The 26,612-nt window shown below is 45.7% G+C and overlaps 1 protein-coding gene across 3 annotated transcripts in view; it reads right to left on the reverse strand.

The window, feature by feature from the left end:
- LOC111844392 (synapse differentiation-inducing gene protein 1-like) overlaps positions 1–22,657 on the reverse strand; it is a 44,379-nt gene extending 21,722 nt beyond the window's left edge. For 2 of the 3 annotated variants that reach the window (XM_023812833.1, XM_072702994.1), the window contains exons 1-2: positions 22,278–22,422; positions 18,358–18,474 (exon numbers count right to left, since the gene is read on the reverse strand). The gene's annotated coding sequence lies outside the window, so the exon portion shown is untranslated. Of the gene's footprint in view, positions 1–18,357; positions 18,475–22,277; positions 22,423–22,569 lie in introns of those variants that run through there. The other variant, XM_072702993.1, reaches the window with a different exon arrangement.
- Between the last annotated feature and the right edge of the window lie 3,955 nt (positions 22,658–26,612).

The following is a 26,612-nucleotide window of genomic DNA, read 5'->3' on the forward strand; positions in this document are numbered from 1 at the left end:
TTTCATGCTCTCCCTGTGTCAAACAGGAGTCCTTCTGCAGTCCAAAGATAAGCAGTCAGGCATCACTCCAGCAAACCCCGAGCAGGATAAGCAGATCAAACATGTAGGAATAATAGATTCAAATTCACTATGAACGACAAAACAGGGAAAACAAATTATGTTCAGACTTCACAGACTGTATAGTATAAAGCAGGTTCCTTCCTTAGGGTCAGCTTGTTATGGAGAACAGCATTTATTAAAAGACTGGTGCAGAGGCGGCATGCATCATGCTCTTCTATAGAGCACTGCCTAATTTTATCTGGGAAGTGATGGTGTTATGCTGATATCCATAATTGGGACACCCATTTATCAGAGTCCACAATGAAAATAGTGATGACGATGAAGAGTGTACTTTCTCATGTTATCGCTGATGTCTTGGATGTTGATTAATGATTCGGTTTTGATGGATTGTGAGAACAAGGAAGCCATCAGTTGGAGAGGAGAAAGGTGAGTCACACCAAAGCAGAGTCCTGCTCTCTGCTGTGATCTCTGCCTTCTTACACTCTGCCTTTCCTTGTTTCCCTCAACAATTCAGTTCAACACAATTTTTAGCACATTTTCAGAACATACATTGTGTCAAAGAGCTTCACATTATCCCTGCCCAAAGCCCCCAGTGAGCAAGACAGAGGCGACAGTGGCAAGAAAAACTCCCTAGAAGGAAGAAACCTTGGGAGGAACCAGACTGTCCTCCTGGGGGCAGCAGAGGAAGCCCTAACCCTAACCAGACTCAAAGGGGAAGCCCGTCCACCAGGGGGCAGCAGAGGAAGCCCTAACCAGACCCAAAGGGGGAGCCCATCCTCCAGGGGGCAGCAGAGGAAGCCCTAACCCTAACCAGACCCAAAGGGGAGCCCGTCCTCCAGGGGGCGGAAGAGGAAGCCCTAACCCTAACCAGACCCAAAGGGGGAGCCCATCCTCCAGGGGGCAGCAGAGGAAGCCCTAACCCTAACCAGACGCAAAGGAGGAGCCCGTCCTCCAGGGGGCAGCAGAGGAAGTCAAATGAGCAAGATGGCAAAGTCCCAAATAGCACTGGCCCATTTTTAAAATGTGAATCATAAAAAAGAATCAATTTCACCAAATTGTAAGTACAGTAGCACAAACTGACCCTGGCTGATGCAAAGCTGGTACATTGCACCGTACAAGTATTGATGCATCATAAATGGCAGATCGCAGCCTGCTCCCAGCACAGAAATGGCTGTGATGTGTGCAGCTGTGAGCATTGTAAGGAAAGCTATATTAATACCTGCATAAGCCAAATATCAATTATGAATGTTTGTGTAGTAATTGTACTATATGAGATATGACACAGTTATTAAGGCAGCCACCCTACTCTCCCCGCATCTGGCACACATGCATTTTATTCATACTTAGAGATTGCAATAAAATATGAAGTAATATTGCAGGTATGTTTTCTGAGATATCTCCTATTTATATTGAGAGAGGAAAACTATTGACAGGAATTTTAAACGTATTGAAGAACTTAAAATCATGAGCCGGTTCTGGAGTTTATATGACCCAGTGGATCTGATAAGTTGGTGTGCTGCCAGATGACTGAGAAAAAGCAGCCGGACTGGCTTATATCTTACTGACAGGCCACCGCTCCTTATGTATTTCATCATGTTTAATTCCTCACCCAGCTGGCCTGAGAATGGCAGTTCACAATCAATGAAGAATGAAAGGTTAGCATTTGCTTCCCAGCAGCTGGGGGTCAAAGGAACACGGCTTCGTAAAAGATAAAAACAACCTTAGTGAGGTTTTTATGCTCTACTGTGTCTGTATTTCTAAAACGGTCAAATAATATATGTTTGGTTTATTTAAAATTAATTCAGTTATTTCTACATTTCAAATTTTAATGGTTGCAATAAGCTTCTCTTCAGACGAATTCAGTCGCGCCTCGGACTCAGCACTCAGCTTGGCTTATAACTGAACCCATCCCAGAGCAGGCTCAGCTTGGCCTATAACTGAACCCATCCCGGAGCAGGCTCAGCTTGGCCTATAACTGAACCCATCCCGGAGCAGGCTCAGCTTGGCCTATAACTGAACCCATCCCGGAGCAGGCTCAGTTTGGCCTATAACTGAACCCATCCCGGAGCAGGCTCAGTTTGGCCTATAACTGAACCCATCCCGGAGCAGGCTCAGCTTGGCCTATAACTGAACCCATCCCGGAGAAGGCTCAGCTTGGCCTATAACTGAACCCATCCCGGAGCAGGCTCAGCTTGGCCTATAACTGAACCCATCCCGGAGCAGGCTCAGTTTGGCCTATAACTGAACCCATCCCGGAGCAGGCTCAGTTTGGCCTATAACTGAACTCATCCCGGAGCAGGCTCAGCTTGGCCTATAACTGAACCCATCCCGGAGGAGGCTCAGCTTGGCCTATAACTGAACCCATCCCGGAGGAGGCTCAGCTTGGCCTATAACTGAACCCATCCCGGAGGAGGCTCAGTTTCCTTATTAATATCCCTGACTGCTACACCCTGCTCCACTCACAAGGCACCACTGAACTGAATCTAAGACATCCCATGCACTTTGCACCCTGCATGTTGTTTGCACTTTATGTTCATTTTCTGTCTGCAAATAAGATGCCTTTTATATTGTATTTAATCTGTACTGTTTTGTTCTATTGTATTGCAATGTACCGATGAGACACCAACTGCTGGAAACAAATTCCTTGTGTGTGTGTGTCCTTGTGGGTGCAAAAGTAATATATCAGTCCATTCCAGTCCAAAACAGACACCCATAGAGTGCAGAGGGCAGGTTGTACTGGAACATTTGTACGCACTTACAGAGAGCCATCAGAGATGTTTCTGGGATCTGTTCAGTGTCTGTGAGGGTAGGAAAACTGCAGCACATGGGAATAGGTCTCTCCACACATCAGCAGACAGGAAGCGCAAAGACAGAGCATTTCAGAAACACTTCTGCAAAGACACAGGCCAGTGGGGACACATCCATATGCACGCAGTTGACCAAGCCCCCCGTTAAACACATAGCTGTCTTTATGTTTTTTTACTTCATCTCCTACTGAGGGAATTCCCTGCCACTATTATCCCACAAACATACTGGCACCTGCTTCCAGACAGACAGACAGATAACCTTGCCTGTGCTATAGACTTACCATCCTGCTGTGTTTAGCAAGCCTTTGAATAGACTGCCTGTGCAGTTACTGCGTGTTCAGACAGCAAGCTCACCTCAGATATGACGTCAATTGATCTGGATCTCTCTGACAGTATTAATCATAATCCAACATTTATCACTCTCTCCATGTCTGAAAGGAGGACAGCATGAAAGAACCTAATATGGCAGAAGTATGAATGACATCTTTGAAAAAATTGCAGTGTCAGTAAACGCAGCACAGATATCTGCTAATCATTATGGAAATTGTCATTGAAAAAGGACAGCTCTAGCATTTTCTCACATAACACCTCACTTAACATTCTGCTGTTCTGCATCTCTGTGTTAACCTATGAGCGATGTTAAGTCACCTTTCACTCCTCTGTACTGCATGAGTAATGTTAAGTCACTTAAAGTCACAAGCGCTCTGTGCTTGAATTTTTGTATTTAATGGCAGGGAAGGATGAACCTTGAGGCAGACGTCACAGGCAACAATGAAAATATTTAGTTTGTAAATGTAACATGGAGTCATGCACTGTTCTGATGCTGTCCCCTTAAAGAGGTTTATACTTTTAAAAGCTTTGGCAGAGTATTACTAAGAAGTGTATCCTGTCTTCTACAATACCTGCATGCTAGGACTTGATAAGGCTGTCTGTAACATCACCAGCCTTTGCTCAGCCAAGGTAAAGTCTTGGAATTCTCCCCCTTCATATTTCCAGCATTATTCATATGCAACAGAGAACTGGGTTCTTTACAGTTCCCATAGAAACACTAAGCATCCTATACACTGCCCCCTACTTTATTTTCATCACAGTACACCTGGTCTTTGGGGCAGTTTGCCTTAAAACTATCCATTCTCAGTACAACCTGACAAGATATTAGCAATAAGTCAACGCGAGCACAACATAATTATTTATAACAACATAGTTATTTTTAAAAATGGTTTCTTTTCTTTCCGTACATCATTTACTTCGATGTAATTTAAACCACATCCATCTACTGTGACAGGCAAGGAGGTGTGGCAGATGTGGATGTGCAGGAAGCCCCAGAAGTGGAGAGGTTTGTTTAGGGAAGTAGGGATATGGGAAGGAATGACAAAGGGCTGTAGATGCTGATTCGGAAGGCAGCACAAGTCCCTGGCTGTCAGGTTCTGTCGAGTATCGGGAGTGCACCGGTCCCTTGGTGTCAGGTTCTGTCGGATATCAGAAGGGCACAGGTACCTACATGTCATGTTCTTTTGGTATCGAAAGGGCATGGTTCCTTCAGTGTCGGTTTCTTTTGGGGGCTGGGAGGGCACAGGTCTCTCGATATGAGGTGCTGTTGGGACAGTACGGGTCTCTCGGGTTCTGTCAGGTGTCAGGAGGGTAAATGTGTAAAAAAAAAATTTCTCAGGTATAAAGTCTTGAATTTGCCAAGTTATCCATGGCTGCCAATGCCCTTGCTCGCCAAATGTGCTTTTCTTCAATTATTAAATCTATGATACATTTAAGAAATTCATCTTTAATACAGAATTAAAAAAAATTATACGTTGAGAATGTAACACTTGGAATTTGATGCTGTACTAGATTTTTAGTCCATATTTTGCAGAATTTATATGTTCTGTCATGTGTTTTTCGAACACTTTCAATATAACAGAACTGCACTTTAATTTTATGTGGATAAATAGGTGTGGATTTAAAAATTGTAGTGAAATGTATGACTTTGGTTCTTTGCAGTCATGCCCCCTGAAAGTGTCTGTATGTGCTAACAACCTGACCCAGTGCTCTTCTCACAACCTTCGGATCTGAAATCTCCCCAGCCCAGATTCTCGGAGTCCTGATGCCTCCCACAGCCTGTTAGAGTGCATCAGTGTGAAGCCTTGCTGCCAGCGTATGGAGAGCTGAAGCAGTGCTTCAGAATGCCGTGAAGGGCCCTCTGGAGCGTGGTGTGACAGCTCCATCAGCTGAACTAATAGTGCACCAGTTTAATGGAGAGCACAATGCCTGCTTTGCTGGGCTGGTCCAGGGCCCCAGCTTCCTCCATCCATAACACCAACATTGTCTTTCTGCTTCTTTCTTCAAAGAACCCTGACTAATTCCACAGCCAATACTTCCCACTCATCCTCCTACTAGGAACTCAGCAAGCCAAGAGAACATCCTGTTTTTATCATATAGACTTTTTTGCCCAAGCGTTAGCAGTCATTCACCCTAAGCTTTCTTCTTTGCTATGCTGCAATTTCTTCTTGTAAACTGACAATATTTTGGCAAAAGTTATCTATAATTTTATTTAACAGCTGGCCCACTTGTGGACCTCTAGGTTGGCTTGCTAACTCTGTTCTTGGGCTGTGATATAACTGTGTCATTAGGTGCATCTTCTGGGTTCTGAGTAGGAGGAATCAACAAAGTGGGAAATACAGGCTCTGTTGGCCTCACACATTTACGGCAAAAAAGACAGAAGTGTTAGTACATGCACACTGACAAACACCTCTCACATTTCTCCTGCTAAATGTCCTCTAGATGTATGTGGATTCTATCTGCTAGATTAGAGCGATAGCATAATTGCTTGTTGCCAACACTCTGTCTTTAGCTTTGATTATGGCCCACATTTCTCATGGCATTGTTTCCACAGGCTTAAGCAACATCTCACCCTTTATTTTAATCCATATTTGCATTAATTTCTCACCGAGATCCTGCATTGACAAGTGAGTTGAACCACTCCGTAAAGCCTCCTTCAGCACATCCCAAAGACCTTCAATGAGGTTAAGGTCACAACTCTGTGGTGACCAAGTCACGCGTGAAAATGATTCCTCATGCTTCCTGAACCACTTTTTGACAATTTGAACCCAATGAATCTTGGCATTCTTGTCCTGGAATATGCCCATGCCAACAGGGAAGAAAAACATCCATTGTTGATGGATGGAGGTGTAACCTGGCCATTCAGTAGATTCATGTACTCAGCTGACTTCACTTTATTGCTGCATAGCGTAGCTGAGCTGTAATAATGATCCAGTATTTGCTGATATACATTCAAATGACGACTTTTTTTTTTGGCTGGGCAGTGTAATTCAACTAATATCTGTTCCTCTGAGAACAGAGCAACAGGACTCGTCATGTAAGTAAAGAATATAAAGACACCAAAAACTAGTTCTAATGTCTACTGTTTACTGAGGTGCTCCACGTACTTCACTGTATTTGATGTAATATAACAGAGATCATACACAATATCATCTGCACACCGTTATGCAGAACAGTGCCACAAGGAAACTTGACTGGGTGATGTTTTTTTGCCAGCTGGGGGTTGGTGGGTGGTATGGGTTCTCCGCAGTTAATTTAGAATGATGGTTGATGATTGGTGAGACTTGCCGACTGGGGGTAAATTTTGTTGGCTGCAATGTGTCCCCCCGAATGAATCACCCTAGGTAATTTAAAAGTGGAATTTAAAACCTCAAAAGCAGACACTTAGAACCTCAAAGGGGGCACTCAGAATCTCAAAAGGCAGCACTCAGGACCTCAAAAGGTAGCACTCAGAACCTCAAGGGGGCACATAGAACCTGAAAAGGGGAACTCAGAACCTCAAAGGCGGCACTCAGAACCTTAAAAGGCGGCAATCAGGACCTCAAAGGAGGGCACATAGAACCTGAAAAAGGGAACTCAGAACCTCAAAGGCAGCACTTGGGACCTTAAAGGGGGCACTCAGAACCTCAAAAAGGTGAAAGGCCGCGGTGCCGAGAGAGAGCCGTGCCGCCTCTGGTGAAAGGCTGTGGTGCTGAGAGAGAGCCGTGTCGGCTCTAGTGAAAGGCCGCGGTGCCGAGAGAGAGCCATGCCGCCTCTAGTGAAAGGCTGTGGTGCTGAGAGAGAGCCGTGTCGGCTCTAGTGAAAGGCCGTGGTGCCGAGAGAGAGCCGTGCCGCCGCTGGTGAAAGGCCGTACTGCCGAGAGAGAGCCGTGTCGGCTCTAGCGAAAGGCCATGGTGTCACTTAGTCCTGGCAGCTGCTTAATACAATTATTCTGCCTCAAACACATATCTGCTTGATTTAGTACTACATGCTAGGAAAATATCATCGCATTTCAAGAATCATGATTTCATATTTTAACAGATGTACTTTGGATCACAGCTTGCAGGGGATCTACAGTGTGGGCAAAGCAGTTGCTCCAGGCAGACAGAACGTTCATGCTGCATTAATAATGCCCTCTGTCACTAACAGCCGGCTTTACAAGCCGTGTAGCTGCTGTGGCTGCAGAATACCCTGAGGACATTCCCAGTGAGCAAAACAGCTGGAATAGGAACTCCTGATTGTGCTGGATGATAAACAGTCAGAAAAATGGTGATAGTGATTTTTTTTCCACAGTATGTCATGTAAATGCAATGCATGGTGTCTGCTAAAAATGCCCAGATGTTGACACCAGTAGGTCTGACTGTGAGTTTTGCATGAGACTCACTCAGTACAACAGCTTAACATTTTCATAAACACCTATTTTCCAAACTAGTATATCAGTGCTTGTTATGCATTTTTTCTCACTATCAGAACTGTTTTTGAGAAAAAGATAGCATATCATTGAAAATGTAATTTGTAAAACAGATATTAAGAAGATACTGATATCTGCTGTTATACATATATCACAGTTGAAAGATTGTTTTCATATTATTTATAGTGTCTAAATAGATTTCTGGGAAAGAGCATTAGTACATGGTAAAACTTTAAGTAGCGGAATTAGGGCTGAATTAGTGATCAGGCATTGACTCACAGTGAAAATGAAAGCGATAAATGACAAATCACATTTCCTTACTAATCTCATGCAGCTGCATGATGAGATTTTCTTAGGATGGCACTTTAGAGCATTCATGTCTGACTCTGAGTCTTCATCTGACTTTAAATCAGGTGTTTATGGCCTGAAGACATAAAAGGCTGCCGTCGCTGTATGACCTTCATGGAGATTGTCCTACTTCATCACCACAAACTCACTCAAAACTTTGATGGATTTCACTCGTTTAGTTACTAAATTACCACATTGTTCTGATGCTCGATTTTACTCACGTTGCATCATGCACACAAAAAATGAACGTCAGTGAGGCGTGTGACTTCAAGGTGAGTGTCTGCAAGTCTAACAATGAGGGAGGGCATTCAGTAGGGATGGGCGATATGGCAAAGTGTTTTATCATAATGATTATTTTCATATAAGTCAATATTGAAAATTCCATCCATCCATCCATTTTCTGTAACTGTTTGTCCTATTCATGGTCGCCCAGCCAGATTTGTCGGATTCAACAACAACAACAACAACAAATTTATTTTTGTATAGCGCATTATCACAACATTACATTGTCCCAAAGTGCTTTACAGCATCCCCACCCAAAGCCCCCAGTGAGTAAGCCATAGGCGACAGTGGCAAGGAAAAACTCCCTAGAAGGAAGAAACCTTGGGAGGGACCAGACTCAAAGGGGGAGCCCATCCTCCAGGGGCCGGCAGGGAGAGTCAAATACAGTTAAATCTGAAACACACACAATTCACTCACCTTCTTCACTCACACACCAGTCACTGACACACCATTCACTCACACTTCATTCACTCACACATCATTCACTCACCTCAATCACTCACACACCATTCACTCACACTTCATTCACTCACACACCATTCACTCACCTCAATCACTCACACACCAGTCACTCTCACACCATTCACTCTCACACCATTCACTCATCTTCATTCACTCACACACCATTCACTCACCTTCATTCACTCACACACCAGTCATTCACACACGTCACTCACACCTCATTCACTCACCTTCATTCACTCACACACCAGTCATTCACACACGTCACTCACACACCATTCACTCACCTCAATCACTCACACATCATTCACTCTCGCACCATTCACTCATCTCCATTCACTCACCTTCATTCACTCACACACCAGTCATTCACACATGTCACTCACACACCATTCACTCACTTTCATTCACTCACACACCGTTCACTCACACAACATTCACTCACACACCAGTCACACTCACACCAGTCACTCTCACACCAGTCACTCTCACACCATTCACTCACACACCAGTCACTCACACACCAGTCACTCACACACCAGTCACACTCACACCAGTCACTCACACACCAGTCACTCACACACCAGTCACACTCACACCAGTCACTCACACACCAGTCACACTCACACCATTCACACTCACACCATTCACACTCACACCATTCACACTCACACCAGTCACTCTCACACCATTCACTCACACACCAGTCCAGTCACACTCACACCAGTCACACTCACACCAGTCACTCTCACACCAGTCACTCTCACACCAGTCACTCTCACACCAGTCACTCACACACCAGTCACACTCACACCAGTCACTCTCACACCATTCACTCTCACACCATTCACTCACACACCAGTCACTCACACACCAGTCACACTCACACCAGTCACACTCACACCATTCACTCACACACCAGTCACACTCACACCAGTCACACTCACACCAGTCACACTCACACCAGTCACTCTCACACCATTCACTCACACACCAGTCACTCTCACACCAGTCACTCTCACACCATTCACTCACACACCATTCACTCACACACCAATCACTCACACACCAATCACTCACAGAATTCACTCACACCAGTCACTCACACACCAGTCACTCACACACCAGTCACTCACACACCAGTCACTCTCACACCATTCACTCTCACATAGGGAAATTGGTAACTTCAATTCACCTCAGTATGTTTTTGGACTGTGGGGAGAAACTGGAGGACAGACGCTGCAAATAAAAGCCAAACAAATCAGAAACTATGAATAAAAAGCCAAACAATTTGGAAGCTGCGAATAAGTAACTAACTTAAGCTTCTTCACAAACGACGCATGTAGAACATGCAAACTCTGCACATGTAGATTCTGGGCAGGTGCAGCATTTTCTATATAATTCTGTATAATAATAGATTCTACTATGTTGTGATTAGGAATGGGCCGATCCACATTTTTTCAGTTCTGATCCGATTCCAATACAAGGGTTCTTTTTACTTTAATAATATCATTTGAGGTGCACTGATCCCACTTTTTCAGTGGCGCTACAATCCTGATACCTGAACAGAGGGTATCGGCCCATACGAGTACCAATCAGAGCTCTTTTTTTAAACTAGTAAATACAAATGAAAAAATGTAAGCCAAAAAAGCTTTAATTAGGCTACTAGAAACAGACATAACATACTCTGTTCCACCTCATTTATACATCTTGTTTTAAGTGTTTTTCAGTCATTTGAGGTTCAGTTTGAATATCTTCCAGGATAAACAGGTGGCGAAAGCTTAAAATGCCCCACAATTTTTCTCCTACCGTTAACAGCGTCACTTGCACTTTGCTGTGATCGCAGCCTGTCGTGTATCACAAGCCGTAGCGAAACAGCCCAAGCTAGTGACTCCCAAATCATACATTGCTTTTTTCATATTACTCGCGTTGTTTCGGCGCGATTGTCATCTTACCACTGGGATCAAGCAAATGTGAGTACTGTCTGTTCCTATGGCAACCTCACCCATACCCACAACTTTTATGTTTTTAATCTTTTAAAATGCAACCATTTCACTTGTAGTATATTGATACATCAGCACAACTTTTGAATTATCCATTTATATATATTTCCATTACAATGCATGCAGCATGAATTGGTTGATTTGATTTGTTTAAAAATAAATGTCATTCCTTTTTAGCCCTTTTCTCTTTGGTAGCCACAAGCCTGAATCTGTTGAATGCCTGCTGGAGGCTCTGTCGTGTCCCTGTCTGCCCCGTGGGCTCTCTTTACACACACCTCGTGCGGTACAGTCAAACACACATACAAATCCCTGCTGGAGGCTCTGTCGTGTCCCTGTCTGCCCCGTGGGCTCTCTTTACACACACCTCGTGTGGTACAGTCAAACACACACACAAATCCCTGCTGGAGGCTCTGTTGTGTCCCTGTCTGCCCCGTGGGCTCTCTTTACACACACCTCGTGTGGTACAGTCAAACACACACACATATCCCTGCTGGAGGCTCTGTCGTGTCCCTGTCTGCCCCATGGGGTCTCTTTACACACACCTCGTGTGGTACAGTCAAACACACACACATATCCCTGCTGAAGGCTCTGTCGTGTCCCTGTCTGCCCCGTGGGCTCTCTTCACACACACCTCGTGTGGTACAGTCAAACACACACACAAATCCCTGCTGGAGGCTCTGTCGTGTCCCTGTCTGCCCCGTGGGCTCTCTTTACACACACCTCGTGTGGTACAGTCAAACACACACACAAATCCCTGCTGGAGGCTCTGTCGTGTCCCTGTCTGCCCCGTGGGCTCTCTTTACACACACCTCGTGTGGTACAGTCAAACACACACACAAATCCCTGCTGGAGGCTCTGTCGTGTCCCTGTCTGCCCCGTGGGTCTCTTTACACACACCTCGTGTGGTACAGTCAAACACACACACATATCCCTGCTGAAGGCTCTGTTGTGTCCCTGTCTGCCCCGTGCAATCAACTCAGAAACTTTTTAAACTCTTTCATCAGGCCTTATAAAAGGCGGCAGCTAAATGCTAATAAAAATCAATGGTTACTGAATTCAAAGCAGAGCAGAAAGCATGAGAGCCCCAGCCTCCATCGCTGCTGCTCTGGGTAACAGCCTCACTGATCCATTAAGGCAATCAGTGCTGGGGGAGGACAATAGCTGCAAAAACAGCTCCCCCCTCCAGATTAGCCAGAAGCCTCCTCCGCATCTGTCAGAAAGTGCTTCAGTTAATGGCCAGCAAAATGCAGGCAGCCAACAATCTGCTTTTATGGTATATCAGCCACCCACAATTTGGAGGCCTTAAGATGACCCAGTAATGTTTTATTCATGAATATATTATTGCTCCCAGAGTCTATAAATGCATCTGTTGCTCCAACACTAACAAATTTCGATACAAAATTAACATTTTTGTGTAAGGAGATTAAGGAAACATCATAGATGGAGCCGACACCTCATCGTGGTGGAGGGGTTTGCGTGTTCCAATGATCCCAGGAGCTAAGTTGCCCGGGGCTTTATGCCCCTGGTAGGGTCACCCAAGGCAAACAATCCCCTGTCAGGAGGAGTTTCAACTCCTACAGTACCTCCGGCAGAACTTCTCCCATGTCGCGGGGGAGGAGCGGGACATTGAGTCCGAATGGGCCATGTTCCGCGCCTCCATTGTGGAGGCAGCTGGCCGGAGCTGTGGCCGTAAGGTGGTCGGTGCCTGTCGCGGCGGCAATCCGCGAACCCGCTGGTGGACACCAGTGGTGAGGGATGCCGTCAAGCTGAAGAAGGAGTCCTATCGGGCCTTTTTAGCCTGTGGGACTCCAGAGGCAGCTGACAGGTACCGGCAGGCCAAACGGGGTGCGGCTTCAGCGGTCGCTGAGGCAAGAACTCGGGTGTGGGAGGAGTTTGGCGATGCCATGGAAAACGACTTCCGGACGGCTTCGAGGCGATTCTGGTCCACCATCCGGCGACTCCGGGCGGGAAAGTGGTGCAACATCAACACTGTTTATGGTGGGGATGGGGTGCTGCTGACCTCAACTCGGGACGTTTTGGGCCAGTGGAAGGAATACTTCGAAGACCTCCTCAATCCCACCGACACGCCTTCCAATGTGGAAGCAGAGTATGGGGACTTGGGTGTGGACTCCCCTATCTCTGGGGCGGAGGTCGCTGAGGTGGTTAAAAAGCTCCTCAGTGGCCGGGCCCCGGGGGTGGATGAGATCCACCCGGAGTTCCTTAAGGCTCTGGATGCTGCGGGGCTGTCTTGGTTGACACGCATCTGCAGCATCGCGTGGACATCGGGGGCAGTGCCTCTGGACTGGCAGACCGGGGCGGTGGTCCCCCTCTAAGAAGGGGGACCAGAGGGTGTGCTCCAACTATAGGGGGATCACACTCCTCAGCATCCCTGGTAAGGTCTATTGTATTCGCCGGATTGTTGAACCTCGGATTCAGGTGGAGCAGTGTGGTTTTCGCCCTGGCCGTAGAACAGTGGACCAGCTCTACACTCTCCGCAGGGTTCTGGAGGGTTCATGGGAGTTTGCCCAACCAGTCTACATGTGTTTTGTGGACTTGGAGAAGGCATTCGACCGGGTCCCTAGGGGGGTCCTGTGGGAGGTGCTCCGGGAGTATGGGGTGCCGGGCTTCCTTTTAAGGGCTGTTCGGTCCCTGTATGACCGGTGCCAGGGCTTGGTCCACATGGGCGGCAATAAGTCGGACTTCTTTCCGGTGAGGGTCGGACTCCGTCAGGGCTGCCCTTTGTCACCGATTCTTTTCATAGTTTTTATGGACAGAATTTCTAGGCGCAGCCAGGGCGTTGAGGGTGTCCGGTTTGGTGACCTCAGGATTAGGTCTCTGCTTTTTGCAGATGATGTGGTTCTGTTGGCCTCATCGGACCGTGACCTTCAGCTCTCACTGGGACAGTTCGCAGCTGAGTGTGAAGCGGCTGGGATGAGAATCAGCACCTCCAAGTCCGAGACCATGGTCCTCAGCCGGAAAAGGGTGGAATGCTCTCTGCGGGTCGGGGATCGTGTCCTCCCCCAAGGGGAGGAGTTTAAGTACCTCGGGGTCTTGTTCACGAGTGGGGGGACGATGGAACGGGAGATCGACAGGCGGATCGGTGCAGCATCCGCAGTGATGCGGGCGCTGCATCAGTCTGTCATGGTAAAGAAGGAGATGAGCCAAAAGGCAAAGCTCTCGATTTACCAGTCAATCTACGTTCCTACCCTCACCTATGGTCACGAGCTGTGGGTAGTGACCGAAAGAACGAGATCGCGAGTACAAGCGGCCGAAATGAGTTTCCTCCGCAGGGTGGCTGGGCTCTCCCTTAGAGATAGGGTGAGGAGCTCAGTCATTCGGGAGGGACTCAGAGTAGAGCCGCTGCTCCTCCGCATTGAGAGGAGCCAGATGAGGTGGCTCGGGCATCTGTTTAGGATGCCTCCTGGATGCCTCCCAGGTTTGGTGTTCCGGGTATATCCCACTGGGAGGTGGCCCCGGGGAAGACCCAGGACATGCTGGAGGGACTATGTCTATCGGCTGGCCTGGGAACGCCTCGGGATTCCCCCAGAGGAGCTGGATGAAGTGGCCGGGGAGAGGGAAGTCTGGGTCTCCCTGCTGAGACTGCTGCCCCCGCGACCCAACCTCGGATAAGCAGGAGAAAATGGATGGATGGATGGCATAGATGTAAATTTACAATTGTTAGAAAGTAAGTAAAAATCAAGTAATTGTGCTGAAATGTAAATAAAACTTTGTGCCTTTTACCTAGCAAACAGTTTGTGTGCCTGTCCATGAGGACAAATCAGAGCTGCAGAAAAACAGTTTGGTGCCAAAAAGGCAAGATGGTCCGATATAACTTAGCTAACAGCCGCCAGCGATAAAACTGAACTTTGCAAAAAAACTAGAACGGATTTCAATTTAAGCACGATTTTGAATAATAAAGAAAATCTTTTAAAAATCTGGGCAGTCTGATTGGCGTGTCTAAATTGGCACTGTAGTTGTGTGCGTGTGGCTGTGTGAGCGTGTGCGTGTGGCAGGGTGAGCGTGTGGCTGGGTGAGCATGTGGCTGTGTGAGCGTGTGGCTGGGTGAGCATGTGCGTGTGGCTGTGTGAGTGTGTGGCTGTGTGAGCGTGCGCGTGTGGCTGGGTGAGCGTGTGCGTGTGGCTGTGTGAGTGTGTGGCTGTGTGAGCGTGTGCGTGTGGCTGGGTGAGAATGTGGCTGGGTGAGCGTGTGGCTGTGTGAGCGTGTGGCTTTGTGAGCGTGTGCGTGTGGCTGTGTGAGCGTGTGCGTGTGGCTGGGTGAGAATGTGGCTGGGTGAGCGTGTGGCTGTGTGAGCGTGTAGCTGTGTGAGCGTGTCACTATGTGAGCGTGTGGCTGTGTGAGCATGTGTGTGTGGCTGTGTGAGTGTGTGGCTGTGTGAGCGTGTGCTTGTGGCTGGGTGAGCGTGTGCGTGTGGCTGTGTGAGTGTGTTTGCCCTGCAGTGTGTTGGTGCCCGCCCAGGGTTGGTTCCCGCCTGCGCCCGTTGTTCCCGGGATTGGATCGCACCTACAGCTATTTCTGTCTGCAGTGCAGACGACTCCCACACATCAGCTAAACCGACTGATGCCTCCATGTAGGTGTACTGTCAGAGATCCCAGTCTGCCATTTGGGCCTTAGTGTACTGTCAGAGATCCCAGTCTGCCATTTGGGCCTTAGTGTACTGTCAGAGATCCCAGTCTGCCATTTGGGCCTTAGTGTACTGTCAGAGATCCCAGTCTGCCATTTGGGCCTTAGTGTACTGTCAGAGATCCCAGTCTGCCATTTGGGCCTTAGTGTACTGTCAGAGATCCCAGTCTGCCATTTGGGCCTTACTGTATTGTGTCGGACAGCAGCAGCAAAATCGTTCTCTTCACCAACATGATGCACGTCAGTAATTCACACGGGAACTTTCCGGTGATCCGAGATCCCATCTGTGATTAGAGAGAACTGGCTTTCTTTTATTGCTAATTTGTCTCCTAGGTTCAGCAGTTCTTTTTTATTCTTTTTTTGTAGAAACATTAATTTCCGGCTGGTCTAGTTTATGTAAAAAGCTGACCTGAAGTGGTTCACAAAAAGCTGCATCTACATTTTCATGCAATTAGCTTCTAGTATTTAGTGTAAACTAACTCTAACAGACTCACCCTGTCTTGCTCTCCATAACAGACTCACCCTGTCTTACTCTCCGTAACAGACTCACCCTGTCTTGCTCTCCGTAACAGACTCACCCTGTCTTGCTCTCCGTAACAGACTCACCCTGTCTTGCTCTCCGTAACAGACTCACCCTGCCTTGCTCTCCGTAACAGACTCACCCTGCCTTACTCTCCGTAACAGACTCACCCTGTCTTGCTCTCCGTAACAGACTCACCCTGCCTTGCTCTCCGTAACAGACTCACCCTGCCTTGCTCTCCGTAACAGACTCACCCTGCCTTACTCTCCGTAACAGACTCACCCTGTCTTGCTCTCCGTAACAGACTCACCCTGTCTTGCTCTCCGTAACAGACTCACCCTGCCTTGCTCTCCGTAACAGACTCACCCTGCCTTGCTCTCCGTAACAGACTCACCCTGCCTTGCTCTCCGTAACAGACTCACCCTGCCTTACTCTCCGTAACAGACTCACCCTGTCTTGCTCTCCGTAACAGACTCACCCTGCCTTGCTCTCCGTAACAGACTCACCCTGCCTTACTCTCCGTAACAGACTCACCCTGCCTTACTCTCCGTAACAGACTCACCCTGTCTTACTCTCCGTAACAGACTCACCCTGTCTTGCTCTCCGTAACAGACTCACCCTGCCTTGCTCTCCGTAACAGACTCACCCTGCCTTGCTCTCCGTAAGACTCACCCTGCCTTGCTCTCCGTAACAGACTCACCCTGCCTTCCTCTCCGTAACAGACTCACCCTGTCTTGCTCTCCGTAACAGACTCACCCTGCCTTGCTCTCCGTAACAGACTCACCCTGCCTTGCTCTCCGTAACAGACTCACCCTGCCTTGCTCTCCGTAACAGACTCACCCTGCCTTGCTCTCCGTAACAGACTCACCCTGCCTTGCTCTCCGTAACAGACTCACCCTGCCTTCCTCTCCGTAACAGACTCACCCTGTCTTGCTCTCCGTAACAGACTCACCCTGCCTTGCTCTCCGTAACAGACTCACCCTGCCTTACTCTCCGTAACAGACTCACCCTGCCTTCCTCTCCGTAACAGACTCACCCTGCCTTCCTCTCCGTAACAGACTCACCCTGCCTTGCTCTCCGTAACAGACTCAACCTGTCTTGCTCTCTGTAACAGACTCACCCTGTCTTGCTCTCTGTAACACACATGTAGGTATGAGTAAACTTGGCACTTGACTGGCACAGATGTTTATTCCAGCAGTAGAACTCAAAGGCTCCTGCTTAGGTAGCATGTTAAGTGGAGTCTATGGGCTCGAGGTATGTAGGATGTTTAAAATGACAAATATAGCTATACTATAGCAGTGATTCTCAACCCATGGATCACGACCCAAATATGGGTCATGGCAAATTCTGAAAGGATCATGATGAAGAGTTGGAAATGTAAGCATTTTAAAACCAGCAAGCTCCTATGGTGATCCACAATCAAATTTCCCAGCTCCAATCCTAGAATTAACCTGTATAAATGGGTCTTGGGTCTGAAAATGCTTAGAGCAAAAATAGTGAACAGTCAACCAATCCAAGAAGCCAAACCACAGATGCATAATTTAAAAGTCACTGGCACATCCAATCAGATTTGTGAGATAGTAATTGGATTGGCATAAATTGCACTGTGTGCTTGATCATAATGTTCATTTAAACCTGTACTCGATATAGGGTCGCGACTGAGCTGGCACAGAAAAAATTCTAGGTTCTAGGTTCAAACAGGTTGAGAACCACTGCTATCCAGTATGTGATATGGCAGATGGTCAGTGCTTATTTGGCCTCATTAGCTCTCCCCCACCCTTTATATTAGCTGCTACATTTATCTGTTTCTTTTCTGCATCCTCATTATCCACCGTTCAGAATATAAATGCAATACTGTGCAAAAGTCTTAGGCAATCAAAGGACATCATTTTGAGATGATGCTTATTTAGGTATAAAACTAAATCTGTAGAAGTCTGCCAGTAGATACATTTCAAAAACTCTCTGAAAGTCACCCTGCTATTTGCAGTAACCATCAGATATGCCCATGCATTTGCAGAACTCACCAACCAATACACCTTCTTTGGGTAATCGATACCTCAGGAAGTTACCACTAATTCAGTTAATTAATATATTCTAATGTTAAACCTTGTTTTTTTCTGAGCAAATATATACTCAATACAGAGATAAACAGCTATAACATAGATGTTGCCTAGATTCATTCTTGACTAGATTAACCTGATCATCATTCACCATGAGGCGTGACTAAGGCTTACTAACGTCTCAAGGTAACCTAGTGACTGTAAGAGGTTGTATGTCGGAAAATGAACCAAAGTAAATGACTGAGGCAGCATTTATAATGAAGTGCGTGCAGACGGTATACACAACACTCAGAACCATAGCGAATTCTCACACACAATTTGATCAAAATGAATTTTTTACCACAGACAAGGTATTTAGAGATGTAGCCTACATTTTCTTTTTATCACAGACAAGTCTTGCCATGGACACTTTGCGTACGGACAGGTTGACAGTCCTGCATAGCATAGACCTTACCTTAATACATGTGACTGAAATCTGTAAAATAGATTTCCAGTTTGCAGTGGGCTGCCTCAGAAAGGCTGTGCTGGTAACGACGCCTGATGGTCGGATTGAGCTGTTTATCTGAGGCTCCTGGTGAAACAGAAAGACCTGTCAGGAGTGCAGACAGGACTGAAAAGGAAACTCTCTGTTACAATGTTGTCTTACTAACTCATTCCATTGGCTAATGTGTTGTTCTTAATGGAATTTCACATTTATATGAATGGCACTAGAATCTTTTCATTTTTTTGTATTATTTTTTGTCATATTGCTAATTTCATTTGGTAATAATTTATATTGCATTATATTTTAGTTTAATGCTAGACTGGCTTAATGCCTTTTCACAATTTCAGTGAAATTGATATTGTTAAACAGAATTAATAACTAATTTTACCTCAGCCTTTTTAAAGCACACGTTATACTGAAATATGCAAAATAAAAACAAAGTGAATTCCAAATATGCTTTAACCTCCATAAATACTTTAAATCTCTTTTTTATAAAACAATTCGATCTGAGCATTTTGTTCCTAGTCTTCACTTCTTTGTATGCCTTTGAATTTTGCTTCTGGAAAAATGTTTTTTTTCAACCAGAAACCATGAACAAAGCCAATAATGAAAGCTGTTCTTTACAATTCTGCAGTTTTTCTCTTGTGTTTGATCTGTCGGGGAATGCTGTTTATTCTCAGTTTGTTAGATCTGCATGACCAATACTGAATGACAGTTCAAAAACAACTGAGATTTTTCTCTTTCTTTCTTTCTTTATTTCTTTCTTTCTTTCTCTCTCTCTCCCTCCCTCCCTCCCTCCCTAATTATGGCTGATTCCCCGCATTCAGCAAAATCAACACTCATACACGCTCAATAGAAGCAGCATTTGGACAGGATCACTGACCAATATAACCTGGAGTCACTATGCTTGCAGTGTTTTGTACAGGACAGTAAGGGACGGATATTTACAGCATTTAATCAAATGCTTCTACACATAAATTACAATAAACTTTGGCCACAGAAATTCAAAGGGGTGTCTTTTCATTTTGTTCTTGTTCATGTTAAGGACTTTAATGACATTTCATGGTGTTCCACAAAAAGTAGATACAGAAATGATTACATATAACAGAGGTGACGCATCTGCCACGAATCATGTAAATAGCGCATACTGAGAAATGTGACATTCGGGTTCCTGAGCTCTAAGCAGGTCATGGGATTGAACGTCCAGCTCCCAGCATGTGACAGGAGCACCTTTTCTCCCTCCTGTCATATTGAAAATACCTAACCAAATGTCAGGAAGCTGCACAGTGCAGTTAAGGGGCTTCATTAAGGACTGCGAACTCGTACGGCCACCAGCGGGTCCGGGGACTGGCACGGCCACCAGCGGGTCCGGGGACTGGCACGGCCACCAGCGGGTCCGGGGACTGGCACGGCCACCAGCGGGTCCGGGGACTGGCACGGCCACCAGCGGGTCCGGGGACTCGCACGGCCACCTGCGGGTCCGGGGACTGGCACGGCCACCTGCGGGTCCGGGGACTCGCACGGCCACCTGCGGGTCAGGGGACTCGCACGGCCACCTGCGGGTCAGGGGACTCGCACGGCCACCTGCGGGTCCGGGGACTCGCACGGCCACCTGCGGGTCCGGGGACTCGTACGGCCACCAGCGGGTCCGGGGACTCGCGCGGCCTCTTCCAGCTAAAGGCTGCTTTTTTTGTTTTTTAAATAAATGAACATTGCAGAGTACAGTTATATAACCATAATAAAATAAGAAAAAAATACATGCTAGAGAGCACTATATACAATTCTAAAGAAATAAATTAAACATATTATTAAAGTTTTCACTGCTTTACGGTTTGAAGAGGGCCTAATTGAACATATTTAGTTTCTTTCTTAAAGGAGAGAAAACAGCGTTTCCTATAAAGACATTGTGAATATGAAACTTAGCCATAAAAACAATAAGATTTATCAAATATTTCTAGGAATTGGGCTTTTGCTGATTCCCATTAAGCCCAAATAACATGTTTCCATAGAAGAACAAAATCAACCAAAATATTTATCGAAATAAAGTCACATGCACTTTGCCAAAATGTTTTAACAAAGAGGCAGTTCCAGAATAAACGAACAACAGTTTCTGGACATTCAGAACATAAGGTACAATTTAAGTCAATGTTCACTTTATATTTCGAAAACATTTAACAAACGCCAGACCTCTTCCCAATCAATGTTCTCTACAAATCTGTTCCAGCATGATATTGTGTATAGCAATGTGACTGAATCTTTTTGAAATAAAGATCTCATAGGATTTTTGCTTTTACGTGAGTAATATGAGAAACGAATTTTTCCAGCAGAAGAGTGTATTGGAGTAAGGGAGGGAAGCTGCTGATTGGTAAATGGTGGCTGCTGTTTAAACAGCGCACAGAGCCCAGAGGGATAGCCCCAAAACGCTTGCGTGTTCCCCTGGTGTTACAGGAATACCATAGCAAGACAGAAACTCATCATAAGTAACAGGAAAACCAGTAACATTAAATAATTGATCCACCAATATAATACTGTTGGAAAAACAGTGTTCTAAAAAAAGAGACTTGTGTTTATATATAATATCCTGATTGTTCCACATTAAGAACTAATGGGGTGAAAAATTGTGTTTGTAAATGAAAGTCCAAGTTAAGAAAGCCTGACTGTGAAATTTAACAGGAATTTTATTGACATTATAATAACAAATCATGCAAAAATGAATACCTCCCAGTTTAGATAAGATATGGAGTGGAATGACATTCCAAATAGAGTTAGGATATTGAGACAGCTGCTAAATCAAATTAATTTTGAAAATTCAAAAAGTTCCAACTGTTTTTTTAATATAGTGTGTCTTATTCATCTACACAAAATGACAGCAGTTTGATTTAGTCTTTTTTTGTTTTTTGAATAATAGGGTTCAAATTTAGGGTACTTCTCCAATGTTGGTCCTTAGTAATAGTTACTCCTTAGTATACAATTTTTAACAGGAATGTTATAATAATAGGGTTCACAACATTCTCTGACAGTTCATTCTTGACTAGATTAACCTGATCATCATTCACCATAAGGCATCACATTTAGATAAATTCAGAGACACTCCAGAGGCTTTGGAAAATTAATGTATGACTTCAATAGGAATATGAATCTGCTTTTCGTCCTGTAGAAAAATAGCATCATCAGCTAATTTGGTTATTATCAATTCTCTGACCATTAAGCCTAGAGCACTAGCCTTCATATGGTAAGCAAGGACTTCACTTGACCAAATAACAGAGAGGTTTGGAGAGACTTGGCAACCCTGTCTGATTCCTCTGGATATATCTACGGGAAATACCGCCTACAAGTTTTACAGAGCTGTTAGTGTTACTATAAAGAGCTTTGATAGCTGCAGAAAAGTAATTTCAAAAGCCAAATTTCATAAGTGTATCAAAAATGAATAGGTGTTCTACAGAGTCAAATGCCTTATAAGAATCAACAAAAAGAATAAATCCATCATCATTAATCAATTCTGGGTAATCTAACAGGTCCAAGACCAATCTTATATTATTTGTTATATGTATATTCTTCGCTACAGGCTGGTTCATACTTCTCCGCAGAAGCGCAACACTCGCGTATCCACTGTGCGTATGCGTACACGGAAACGTTCATAGTTCTCCGGTCAAGCCGCTTACTTAGCACATGCGCACAACGTGTTGTATTTATATTGCTTAAATAAATTAAATTATTCTGATATTCTCTGCACACGTACCACAGCAGTGAGTTTTGTGTCCGTTTCGCAAATTCAGAGAGCCAGCTCACAGGGTTGCCAACTTTGGTGAGCTGGCTGGCGTGAGATTTTCAATTCGAGATAGGTCTGCACTCACACACACACATTTACACGTATGTAATAGTTTTATTACCTTGTAAATGGTCTGTAGCGTCTGAAAACTACCATAACGCTTGTCAACAGCATCCATGTTGGTATTTAAGTGGACGCTAGCGAATCGATCATGCACAGTTTGTGCAGCGCAGCGCGTAAACAAACTTGGAGCGCAGCAGGTGTTCGTCCACAGAGGCGGACAGTGACGTCAAACGCATCATAAACGTTAGAGCGGGTACGTCTTATAGTACGTGTGCGGAGAAGTAATAAACAGGCTTTAAAGCTGCTCCCGGAGTGCAGTCGCATACGATTAATGATGTTTCGCTTCCTACCGGGGTCACAGTTTCTTGCCATGTGTTTCCACAAATATATCCACGTATGTCTTCATGCGACTGTGCTCTCTCACTCGCCTATGAACTCGTGATTCCTCTCCCGCAGAAAGACCCCGAGGGGCTTAATTATATAAACAGCACATTGGATTTTTCCCCCCTGGTCTTTTAAGGTTAAAGGAAGACAGGAACCTTTTTTCTAGAAAAACCATCTGTAGTGCAAGTGCTAGGGAAGGAAGAGCGAGAAAAGCTGGCAGGAAAAATTATTTTATTGGTGCAAGTACTAAACTAAACAGTCAATCGTGAGCAAGTTAATCTCACCGATAAAGTAATTATCAAGCAATCAAGAAGTCATCATTGTTAATTAATAGGGGAATGGAAAGTATCTTGTTGCCACCAGTAATTATGCCAATTATTTGTTTATTATACTTTTCTCAGAGCTGTGCACTGGTTGGTATGTTTGGCAAAGCACTCCACACCGTCTCCTGATGATTCAGGGTCAATACAAAATCTGTGATGCTCATGAAAGAGATGTTCTGCAAACAAAAGCATCTTTCAGGAAGTAAATGTCAGTCATGTGCATCTATTGAAACACAGACAGAAGAGTATCGGTTCACATTGCCTAAAGAGGAGGCGTGCCAGTCAATGATGGAGACATAAAGGCCACATTTTTATCAGGCCAGAATCTTCTTCCGTTTTGATAATGAATGTTTATCTTCGCAGATTAAACAGGATATTGATATGTTTACCAGCCTTTAAGCCACAGCAGACTTTGTAACTGACTGACATTTAAAAGCAAATTGCTTCACTTTTTACCCTTTTTTATTTCATATAAATCTCTCATGCCTCTTGACCTCTAGGATTTGCTGGTTAACAGAATGGTGCATCTTATATAGAAAAAATCCTTCCTTCAAGGCAATGAGTGGGAAAACTGAGTTTGCATTGGTTCTCTTTGTCATTTTGATTAGAGGTCACTGCAGGGTGCTACCATAGGGTTCCACAGGGAACTACCATAGCATACCACGGGGAACTGCCATAATATACCACAGGGAACTACCATAGGGTTCCACGGGGAACTACCATAGAGTTGCCATGCCAGTTTTTCAAATCAAGACAAGTCTGCCCACACATTTACATGTTTGTATGACATTAATCTGTAAGGTTTGCAAACCACTCCAACGCTTTCGATGTAGCTAATGTTAGGCTTATGATGGAATAATACGGGTTTGCCATAAGATTTCTTGCATGAGTATGAGAGTCTGAAAGTGTCACTCCAGATGCGTGACAGTTGGTAGCCCTGTGTGTCAAGTATTTTCCACGGTGGGCAACCCCACATACCTCACTGAGCCCCTGAGTCTGTACCCGCTGGCTCACAGTCCAGAGACAGAATGTGCGTTCAGGCTTCAGACTGAACCCCCATATAACTGTCATTCAGCGCTTTATGGGATTTCTTCATAACTATCGAACTACGACATGCAATATGTCACATTTCATATTTTTCTCTTCAAATCATTTTCCTTTTTGTTGTATAACAAATGCAACTATGAATATCTATTGATCTGCCATCCTTGTATAACCAGTGTGGATTTTTTCATGTAAAAAATGAGACATCGGGTTCTCTTGCCCTGTAGTACCAGCTGGTGTGGAGTAGCTTTGCTCCGAGCAGATTACTTTTACTAGTTACTTTTACTAGTTACTTTTGCAGTTGCTAGTGACTGATTCATATGCTGAAATATAAAAAGTTGACCTTGGTCATATAAGAGTAAGGTCCTACCCAACGTGTGTGATAAGCCTCCAGGGTCACACTGATTTATTTTAACAATTTACTTTCATGCATCAAACATTACTGACCATGCATCTGTGTTTGTGGAGTACTGATAGAGGTGCAGATCTTTCTCATTTGGCCACTCAGACACGAACACCCCACTGTCCATCCATTGCAGTCCATTGAACGGCACCTTGTCACCTTCAGGTAATGATTCTACAGTGACATATCTGACACCCAAAAATAGTGACTGACAATCAGCTTCTCTTATCTAAAGCATGCAGGCTGGGACTGACTCATACCTCCTGCAGTCTCTCTGCTTGCACCTCCTTCCACTCCACTGCTGCATTTACCTTTTCATTGTCTTTGCACTCGCTCACTCTGTCTCTCTCTCTCTTTCTCTCTCTCACTTGTCAGTCTGTCTCACCGCTTCATTTTGAAGGTCATAGTAACACTATTTGAGTGTAAGTTAAGTTGTCCTATTGCATCACACAGGAAAATACTGTGTGTCTGCATAGAGCTGCAAATGAATCATACCATAAACTTTGAGAATCTGGGCTTCATGTACAAACCTCAGTGTGAATGGACTTTAAGATTGTTGTTTCTGAATAATGTCCAGTATTTAAGTAGAATGTATGGTTTCAAAAAGACAACTATACCTGAATAATGTAGCAATTTCTTCCATAAAATTTCAGCATCCAGCTCACACCTTCTGACTCTATCTATAGGAATATCTACTTATACAATCTACGCTTTTGTTTGAATCATCTGTATATGTGCAGTTTAACTATTGCATCAATCAGTTTTCTCAGTCTCTGAACATTAAAATATACCAATGAGGAGATCGGGCAAAGATTTGAGCGGAAAACTGTAATTTCCGAATGCAGCTGAAGGCATCCCGATGCAGCAGTGCCCTGTGCGCGCTGCTTACTGACATGTCATTGGCTAAAAGCTCTGGCATCGGCCCTTAAAGCATCCCGACGCAGCAGTGCCCTGTGCGCGCTGCTTACTGACATGTCATTGGCTAAAAGCTCTGGCAGCGGCCCTTAAAGCATCCCGACGCAGCAGTGCCCTGTGCGCGCTGCTTACTGACATGTCATTGGCTAAAAGCTCTGGCAGCGGCCCTTAAAGCATCCCGACGCAGCAGTGCCCTGTACGCGCTGCTTACTGACATGTCATTGGCTAAAAGCTCTGGCAGCGGCCCTTAAAGCATCCCGACGCAGCAGTGCCCTGTGCGCGCTGCTTACTGACATGTCATTGGCTAAAAGCTCTGGCAGCGGCCCTTAAAGCATCCCGACGCAGCAGTGCCCTGTACGCGCTGCTTACTGACATGTCATTGGCTAAAAGCTCTGGCAGCGGCCCTTAAAGCATCCCGACGCAGCAGTGCCCTGTACGCGCTGCTTACTGACATGTCATTGGCTAAAAGCTCTGGCAGCGGCCCTTAAAGCATCCCGACGCAGCAGTGCCCTGTACGCGCTGCTTACTGACATGTCATTGGCTAAAAGCTCTGGCATCGGCCCTTAAAGCATCCCGACGCAGCAGTGCCCTGTACGCGCTGCTTACTGACATGTCATTGGCTAAAAGCTCTGGCAGCGGCCCTTAAAGCATCCCGACGCAGCAGTGCCCTGTGCGCGCTGCTTACTGACATGTCATTGGCTAAAAGCTCTGGCAGCGGCCCTTAAAGCATCCCGACGCAGCAGTGCCCTGTGCGCGCTGCTTACTGACATGTCATTGGCTAAAAGCTCTGGCAGCGGCCCTTAAAGCATCCCGACGCAGCAGTGCCCTGTGCGCGCTGCTTACTGACATGTCATTGGCTAAAAGCTCTGGCATCGGCCCTTAAAGCATCCCGACGCAGCAGTGCCCTGTGCGCGCTGCTTACTGACATGTCATTGGCTAAAAGCTCTGGCAGCGGCCCTTAAAGCATCCCGACGCAGCAGTGCCCTGTGCGCGCTGCTTACTGACATGTCATTGGCTAAAAGCTCTGGCAGCGGCCCTTAAAGCATCCCGACGCAGCAGTGCCCTGTACGCGCTGCTTAGTGACATGTCATTGGCTAAAAGCTCTGGCAGCGGCCCTTAAAGCATCCCGACGCAGCAGTGCCCTGTACGCGCTGCTTACTGACATGTCATTGGCTAAAAGCTCTGGCATCGGCCCTTAAAGCATCCCGACGCAGCAGTGCCCTGTACGCGCTGCTTACTGACATGTCATTGGCTAAAAGCTCTGGCATCGGCCCTTAAAGCATCCCGACGCAGCAGTGCCCTGTACGCGCTGCTTACTGACATG

This window comes from Paramormyrops kingsleyae, chromosome 19 (assembly GCF_048594095.1).
Source record: "Paramormyrops kingsleyae isolate MSU_618 chromosome 19, PKINGS_0.4, whole genome shotgun sequence".
Lineage (NCBI taxonomy): Eukaryota > Metazoa > Chordata > Actinopteri > Osteoglossiformes > Mormyridae > Paramormyrops > Paramormyrops kingsleyae.